Below are 9,479 nucleotides of genomic sequence, written 5' to 3'. Positions count from 1 at the left end.
AAATAAACGAGGGATGAACGACGAGTGCGGGTCAAGATGGTGGACTTGGGGCGTTGGGTGATGAGGCCTAAGGGTGAATATGAAGTCTTGTTGCTGTGGTATGAACGCTGGACGAATGGGAAAACTTTGACTGAAATGCATTGAAGTCAATGGGAGGGAACGAGGGATGAAAGACGAGTGCGGGTCAAGATGGTGGACTTGGGGCGTTGGGTGATGAGGCCTAAGGGTGAATATGAAGTCTTGTTGCAGTGGTATGAACGCTGGACGAATGGGAAAACTTTGACTGAAATGCATTGAAGTCAATGGGAGGGAACGAGGGATGAAAGACGAGTGCGGGTCAAGATGGTGGACTTGGGGTGTTGGGTGATGAGGCCTGAGGTTGAATACCGAGTGTTATTGCTGTGGTATGAACGCTGGCCGAGTGGGACAACTTTGACTAAAATGCATTGAAGTCAATGTGAGAGAACGAGGGATGAAAGACGAGTGCGGGTCAAGATGGTGGACTTAAGGTGTTTGGTGATGAGGCCTAAGGTTGATTACCGAGTCTTATTGCTGTGGTATGAACACTGGCCGAGTAGGAAAACTTTGACTGAAATGCATTGAAGTCAATGGGAGAGAACGAGGGATGAAAGACGAGTGCGGGTCAAGATGTTGGACTTGGGGCGTTGGGTGATGAGGCCTAAGGTTGAATACCTAGTCTTGTTGCTGTGGTATGAACGCTGGACGAATGGGAAAACTTTGACTGAAATGCATTGAAGTCAATGGGCCATTCACTGCCATGAAAAAAGACGATCCTTACTACTATTCACATGGTTAGTTAGGTATAGGCTAATGCTAGGTAAAAGTTAGCATTCAATGTATTCCTATGCGATTTTTATTGTGTTTGAACGTGAATAACGTCGCCATGGTAACATATTCTGCGCAGAAAAGTAATAGCACACCTCACACCAGGAAGGACTCACTTTTGATATATAGATTGCCTGGCTGCATGCTACGGTACGAACCGCATTAATTGCCGAAAATCACGGAAGAATAATAATAATAAAGTTTTTTTTTCGACTTTGAGAGGCAATTGCACGCAATCCGTAAGCAGTACGGAGACAAACGATATGTCAATCCGTGCAGCTAAGTAAGCCCTACGATTTGGCACCAAAGTGAGCTCCGTGCCTTTCACGGGCTCAGCGCAAATTGGCAAAATGTAATTTACTAGGTGAAGAACAATATGGGCCTTTCATTACATGAATAGGCCCATAATAAATAAATACACACAAAAAAGGGGGGGGGGTCAGACAGAGAGAGCAAAAAGGAAAGAGTAACAAAAGGACAGCTTCTGCATCTTACTGCTGGACATTGTGTCATCACACCAGCTGCTGTTATCTGAAAAATAAGATCCAGGTACACACACAAAAAGTAGGCCTATGTTGTGAGTGTATGTATGAATGTGCAGGTTAACATGGAATGATTCCCAATGAGTGTGCGAGGCCACAACAACACCGCCCCGGGGCCCCCAGACGGCCAGGAGAGCCCCGAGCGATCATGGACCCAGCCGCCACACAGCGGCCAGGCACCCGGTCCCCCCGCCCCGGAGGCAGAGGGGGCAGCCACTGGCTGCGCCCCACCGGCGAGCACGAGCCAGGAACTGTTATGGAAATTTGGAGGTAAGAAGGAACAGATGAGTCCAATGGTTTAGCTTGGTTTCATTTATTGAGATATCTTTCTATGCGAGCTCGGGGAGACTCTCCACAGACAGTTCTGAGAAGTTCTCCAAATAGCAGACGCAGTTGCTTTCATTTTATACTGACAGACAAATGACCTTTCTCTGCAACCACAACCGGAAGACCCATGTCTGCTTTTGCACATTCTATGCTCAGGACAAGCTTTTCGTCTAGCACAAGCATCTTATATTTACCATATATAGAATAAAAATTCATCTCTTGTCTAGCTTAACATGGGTAAGGTCTAAAACCCCTCCCCAGTCTCTTGCATCTGTTTCTTCTATCATAGCAACCTTATTTTGCAGCCTAACTTCCTTAGTAACCATCAGACATCATGCTTGGTGGTAATTTTCCACTACATTCCCCCCTTTGATACAAAATCATTCTTGTATCACACACTGACGTCGTCCTCGTCCGAGGAGTAAGGGTTCCCAGGAGCAGTCCATTCCAGCTGGGCATGAGAGGCAGCAGAACGTGCTGTCTGCTGCTTCTTCCTCTGTGGTGGAACATCCTGCATAAGCTGTACCATCTGATGATGTGACGCCCGAGGATGAAATTGAGCCATAGTAGAACAACATGGTATACAGCATGGAACAAATAAGCACACACAGACAAGCAATAAAACAATAGGGAGAGCATAGAGGATAATCAAGGTCCACTTCCCAAACCATGCCTGGAACACATTCAGGGGCCATGGCCATATGCCATTATCATGAGACTCCTGACTGTACAGCGCATGGGCGACCTCATGCATTTTGGCGATGGCCTGTGACAAATTTCCGTTGTCCTCGTCATTTGGGGGAATGTACGTGCAGCAATGGTCCCCAACCATAGCGCAAACTCCTCCTTCCTTGGCTAGCAGTATGTCTAGGGCTAATCTATTTTGGGTGGTCATTAAACGGACAGCCGTGAGTTCCTCTTTCACTGCAGTGAATGCAACAATGGAGGAAACGGTTGTTCCACTGAGTGAGGAATCAAAGTGCATACCAAACAATGACCAGAAATGTTTTGTTGCATCACCGAGAAATTTGCAAATTGCAAATACGAATTCAGTTGAGGCATATGATACGTTTTTGTTCCTACACCCTTTATATCATCTCTGCTTTCCGTTAGATTCACATGATCATACATATACCCTACATAAGCAATGATAGAACACAAAATTACAAAACCAATAATAATGCTTATAGCTGGGGCCCAATACCCCAATCTACATCTCCAAATCATAGTCTTTCAGGAGTACTAAAGATCTCTTGCAGTGCGACTGATGGACCCAGGAGGAGATACCGTCGACCTTCACGGCGTTAGGTGTAGAGAGAAGGACTTGGTATGGTCCCCGCCACCTCGGTTGATGCCAATGCTTCCGGCGCAGGTCCTTGATCAGGATCCACTCTCCTGGTCCTATGGTCTCTGGCTGATTTGGCTCCGGTCCGACCTGAGCAGCCCTGATCTGGCTATGGATCCTCTTCAAGGAATTCTGTAAACTAGACACATAGGGTAGTAAATCGCCATCAACAGTTTCTAACGTGAGCGTGCCTCCCGGGTATGGGAGCGGCACTGGTCTCCCGGTGAGCACCTCAAATGGAGCTAACCCCATTCCACTATGTGTTCTTCCCCTCTGTCACACCCGACTGGACATCAAGGAGGGTGTGAGTGTCATGTAATACCCGTGAAGGCATGAGCGCCACTGGGGCATCAGTGTGTAAGGCTGCCCTCTTAGCCCACCAATCGGCCCAGAAGTTACCAATGCTGACCGGGTCAGAGCACCCCGTGTGAGCCTTACACTTAACCACAGCAATGGAGTGAGGCAGTTGGATGGCAGAAAGGAGGTCACGGACTAACTCATGGTGCTGTATTGGTTTACCTGTGCTGGTGAGGAAGCCCCTCTGTTTCCAGAGGGCTCCATGGTCATGGCATACCCCGAATGCATACCTGGAATCTGTGAATATCGTGACATCCTCACCTGCGAACTGGCGGCAGGCCTGGGCTAGGGCGAACAGCTCTGCAGCCTGTGCTGACCAGGTGGACGGTAACTTACCTCCAGACAGCAATTGGCCCTCTGACGCAACCACAGCGTAAGAGGTAGATGGGCTCCCATCAGGGAGCCTAAGGGAGCACCCATCCACAAAAATGAACTCAGAATTGGGCAATGGGTCTTCACCCAGGTCTGATCTAGGCTTAGCGAGGGATTGAGCAACCTCAACACAGTCATGAGGGGAACCTTCCATTTCAGTGGGAAGAAGTGTGGCCGGGTTTATTGTGGAACACCTTTGGAGGGTCACATTGGAGAGAGTAAGCAGGATGTTTTGGTAGTGAATCAGACGTGCAGTGGTAAGGTGAGATGTTTTAGCCTGCGTTATCAGGGCATGCACAGCATGCGAGGTGTGCACCACAAGGGGATGCATTTGGACTAAATCTGCAGACATGAGGACTGCCTCCGCAGTGGCTGCCACAGCTCTGAGGCAGGCTGGCAGAGAGCTGGCCACCGTGTCCAGACGTTTAGAATAATACGCAATGGGGCGCAACCTGTCACCATGAATCTGGCCAAGGACGGCGGTCATGAAACCATGCCGTTCATCCACATACAATGGAAATGGCTTGGAAAAATTTGGTACTCCTAAAGCAGGCGCATCGCATAGCGCTTGTTTAAGGTCAGAGAACGCCGTCTCAGCCTTAGTCGTCCAGTCCAGTCTGTCATTAGGTCTAAGTCCTTGTCCCCCATGCATAAGGTCCAGTAAAGGTTGGGATCTTTCAGCAAAATCCTGGATCCAGGGACGGCAGTAGCCGACCATTCCCATCCATTTCATCAATTGCCTTTTAGTATCTGGGATGGGGGCCTTGCGAATCCCTTCCACCCGTTTTAGACCTAGGCGTCTGCCTAGGTGATTGAGGACATGTCCGAGATATTGAACCTCTTGTTTGACTAACTGCAGTTTTGCCTTTGAGGCTTTATGGCCATTTTGGGCTAGAAACAGCAACAGCGCTTTGGTATCTTGCTCACAACTCTGCCTAGTGGTGGAACACAACAGCAGGTCATCTACATATTGAATTAGTGTGCTCCCGCCCGGGGGCTTGAACCCCTCTAAGTTCTTCCCTAATTCTTGAGCATAAACGCTAGGTGACTCAGTGTACCCCTGGGGCATCACTGTCCACGTATAACGCTTGCCTCTAAAGGTGTGCGCAAACCAGTACTGTGAGTCTGGGTGAACAGGGACAGAGAAAAATGCATTTGCTAGATCAATAACAGATAACCACTGAGCCTGAGGTGGTATGGATGATAGGATAGTTACTGGATTAGGAACAATAGGTGCACGGGGATGTATGGCGTCATTCACCCCCCTTAGGTCCTGTACAAACCGCCAGGATCCATCTGCCTTCCTCACAGGCAGGATCGGAGAATTAACGGGGGAGTAGGGAATTTCCTTCAGAGCCCCCTTTTGTACCAGTTCTTGGTGCACCATGGTGATACCCTTCTCTGCCTCAGGTGAGAGTGGGTACTGAGCTTTTACTGGTCTGTGGTTGGACTTTGGCTGGACTTGCAGTGGTGCCGCGGTGCAGATTCTCCCAAAGTCATTCTTGCCACTTGCCCATAGGGTTTCTGGTATCTCAGACAGCCACTCAGGTTCAGTTGGTGGGGCTGGTAGGTTCGTGGTCTGGCGATGTTCTTCAGAGAGGAACGCTTCTCTCCTGACATCTACTGTGAGGGAGATGGTATGTCTTTGAATGGTTCCATCAGTAGTGATACTTCGGCCATCCTCGACTTGAATCCAGTCTTGTCTCTCTTCACAGTCTTTGATCCATGGGCCTAGGTCTTTCCATTGGTGGGCGTCAGTTTTTCCCAGTGACACATGGGGCATATGATGATCGAAGATCCATATACTTTGATCTTGGTTGAGCTGGACAGACATGCCGGCCATGGACGCGCTTACATACAGAAACTTCATTAACACGGTCTCAGGGGGTTTCTGTTCTTCCAGGAAGAACATCATCCATTCCCTTATCTCATGGTCGCAGTGTGAACTATAGAGAGCCGTGCAATGGAGGATGGGGGGTTGTTCAAGTGAGTGTGGCACCTTGTCTCGACCAATGGTGTTATCAGTGAGGACCCATGCGGCGTAGCATGGCTTGCTTTCTTGGGAGACATACAATCCAAGTGGGGGAGAGGTCAGGTGGACTCCCCTCTCGTCCAAATCAATTTTGCATTGCAGTTTACATAGTAGGTCTCTGCCCAAAAGGTTAACTGGACAGTGGTTATTCAACAGGAAGGCGTGATGGACAGGACCGGACCTTGTGGCAATGGATAACGGAACAGTCTCTAACAAGGTGTGGGGTAGGCCAGAGGACCCCACAACTGTCACATGATTTCCAGACTTAGGGACTCCAGGGAGGTCTGTGTCTTTCACTGTGGACTTGGTAGCTCCTGTGTCCACTAAGAAGACAACAGCATGATTGTCAATCTCGAGGGTTATCGTGGGGTCCTCCCTTGATGTCTCTGTGAGGGACAGGAACTGGCCGTTTCCTGGTCCCTCAGTCCCCTCGCCTCTTCATTGTGGGCCATCTGCACCCCACTGGGGTGGGGGCCCCTCCCACTTGGTTTGGGTCTGGCAGACTGTTGACCACCTCCTTCAGTTCACTTAGATCCCAGTTCCTCTGCACCTGTACCATCCCGTCGTCTCTGGGGTTTGGCATTTCCACCAAGGGGAACTGTCTTGGCACTCCAACAGTTGCCCTTTGCTCTTCAGTCAGAGGCTGTTGCATGCGTTGTTGAATACGCTCACTCCTTCGAGGAGGAGTATCTTCTTCATCTTCTGCCGAATCTGCAGCTCTTGTGGCTTGCGCTGGCGAGTATGCAGGGGGCGGATCCTGTCTCGCTGGAGGTGGCAGGATTTCCTGAGCAGGGGGAGCTGGCGGCGCTGAAGGGAGGGGTGGGTAGATGCAGCTGTCTTCCGCTTTCATTTTATACTGACAGACAAATGACCTTTCTCTGCAACCACAACCGGAAGACCCATGTCTGCTTTTGCACATTCTATGCTCAGGACAAGCTTTTCGTCTAGCACAAGCATCTTATATTTACCATATATAGAATAAAAATTCATCTCTTGTCTAGCTTAACATGGGTAAGGTCTAAAACCCCTCCCCAGTCTCTTGCATCTGTTTCTTCTATCATAGCAACCTTATTTTGCAGCCTAACTTCCTTAGTAACCATCAGACATCATGCTTGGTGGTAATTTTCCACTACAGAACCCCACGGCCACAGGTGGCAGCACGCCGACCCCCCCCCCCAGGGGCGGGCCGCGCCAGCACGGATAGAGCCCGGAGCCCGGGCTACCCGCACGCCCCGCGGGGGCCCCGCCAGCCCGGGGAGACCTGCCCCCCCGCCAAGAACCCCCACCCGGGGGACCAGGGGGATGCCCTGAGAGCCACCAGGCACACCCACCCCTGGCTACCCCGACCCCCCCTCCCCCAAGCCCAGACCCCCCCAACCCTCCCTCCCCAGTCCCCGCACCCTCCCTCCCCCAAATCCCCACACTACCGCCCCCACACCGCCCCATCATCCACGTGCTCCCCCGTTCCAGGACAAACATGCAGACTCACAGATGCATGCATACACACATACACACACTCAGACACACACTCTCAGTCACACCTGCTCGTCTTCGTGGTCCAGCAGCAGATGCCCTGGACTTGCCCAGTGGACGGCCCCAGAGGATGTTCCCCACCCCCCCAGATCGCAGGCGAGCAGGCACCCTGACGGAGACCGGCAGCGCCCCACAGATGCCTTCTGCCCCCCCCCCCCCCCCCCGAGCCCACCGGCCAGCGCCCACCACCCCCGGCACACCCAGGACCCCCCACCCCGTCCACCCCCCATCCACCTTGATCATTGGTGGTATACATGTGTGTGAACTAATGTGTCGTTAAAATATGGGGGAGCATATGGGGAAAAAGACACCCACCGGCCCCCCCAAGCCCTAAGTGTCTAAGGTGGAGTTAAAATAGAGGGGAAGGAAGCTGCGCAGTCCAGCTGTGGGCTGCTGAAGCAGCCGACCCAGGACCTGCACAGTTCCCCTCGCCCTCCAAGGCCCTATGTGAAAGAGTGGTGTGACATGGATGTATGTCTAAAATGCAGTTAAAATAATCATCCCCCGCCTTCCCTCTGTGTGGTGCGGTGTGATGTCTTGGTGTGGTGTCTAACGTGTAATTAAAAGAGGTGGGGGGTGAATAGCTGATCACCCCCCATTACCTATGTGTGGTGTAGGTGGATGCGGGCTGGGTGATAGGTGATACGCCGCAGGGCAGCGCGCATCAGGCAAGGCAAGCCTGGGCACGCGGCGCCAACACCCAGGGGGGCACCACCGCCCCCCGCCGCAGCACCCCCCGCCGCAGCACCCCCAAGGAAGATGCGCCGGCATCGCTGACAAGCCATTCATACACAAATACCCACATTCACGAAACACTCGCACCCCACCACACCCGCACCACCCCAACACCGACGTGCTCCCCCGTCCCAGGCCATACATGCATACATACAGAACATGCATACTCACCAGATACACACACCGTCATGCACACCCACACGCACACACTCATCTTGAGGCCTCTTCAGTAGATGCCCTGGAATTGTCCTGTGGACTGCTCCAGAGGATGTTCCCCCAGCCCCCATGTCGCAGGCTAGTGGCCCCCCGCCGAGGGCCGGCAGCGCCCCACGGACGCCGCCGCCCCGCACCCGGGCCTGCCAGCCAACACCCGCCGCCCCCGCCATCCCCCAAGTCCCCCGGTCCGCCCACCACCCCCCTTGATCATTGGGAATGTACATGTGTATGAAACTAAGGTGCAGTTAAAATGTGGGGGGACATAAGTGGGGGATGGATTCTGTTTACCCACCAGCCCCCACAGGCCCTCAATGTCTAAAGTGGAGTTAAAATAGAGGGGAAGGGAGCATGGTATTGCACTTCTGTGGCAGATGGAATGCATACGACTCGTGTTCAAGATGTTCAATAAACATGTTAAGTGCATATATATTCCCTTTTTTCTTGAGTCTGTTTACTCATGCAAAATGAAATGCGATTAATATAGATTAAAAATGAACAATATTTAATAGTAATTAATCTAAACTAATCCACAGAAACCTTGTGATTAATCTGATTAAAAATTTTAATCATTTGACAGCACTAGTCGTCAGTAAAGGTGGACTGCAGAATCCCTTTATAGGCACTGAAAAAACTGTATGTTTGCATGCACGCTAAGAAAATCGAATTATTGTGTTAGTCTGACTAAAACCAGACTACATGTACATGTAAACATGTTAGTTTGACTGAAATTGTACTAATAAGACACCCAGATAATGCGACTGGGACTGGATTTACTCTCATGTATACATTCAAATGGACTGAAATTGGCCTAGGCGCTCTGTGCATGCTCCACAATCCCCCCCAGACATAAAAAGCATGGAGCATAGGATAGGACCTATAGTACATACAAAATGTACAGCGCTGTCCATGCATCCATTATTATTAATTTTTTTTTAACATAATAGGTCAACTGGAAAAAGTCCAATACTAACAAGCGGACAGGAGCCACATCACCACCTATTGTAGCGTAGTCAAACATACTTCGGTCAATAATTTGATTCCCCTCCCGTGCATGTATACTGGGACAGTAATCTGATTAAATGCCGTAATCAAGCTATAACCATAGCTTGAAATAGCTGTGCATGTAAATGTACACACTCACACTCCCAGTTGGAGCACACAGGCTTTCAGCACC

At 50.7% G+C, this 9,479-nt stretch overlaps 1 long non-coding RNA gene across 1 annotated transcript; it reads right to left on the bottom strand.

The window, feature by feature from the left end:
- Positions 1 to 1,685: 1,685 nt before the first annotated feature.
- Positions 1,686 to 6,668, bottom strand: LOC111851001 (uncharacterized). Its single transcript, XR_011984153.1, has 2 exons — positions 3,059 to 6,668; positions 1,686 to 2,211 (listed from the first exon to the last, which is right to left on the bottom strand). It is a non-coding gene; the product is annotated as an uncharacterized lncRNA (long non-coding RNA).
- Between the last annotated feature and the right edge of the window lie 2,811 nt (positions 6,669 to 9,479).

Source organism: Paramormyrops kingsleyae, chromosome 19 (genome assembly GCF_048594095.1).
Source record: "Paramormyrops kingsleyae isolate MSU_618 chromosome 19, PKINGS_0.4, whole genome shotgun sequence".
In the NCBI taxonomy this organism is placed as follows: Eukaryota; Metazoa; Chordata; class Actinopteri; order Osteoglossiformes; family Mormyridae; genus Paramormyrops; species Paramormyrops kingsleyae.
Note: the sequence above shows the minus strand (reverse complement) of the source record. Positions and strands in the feature narration are given on the sequence as shown.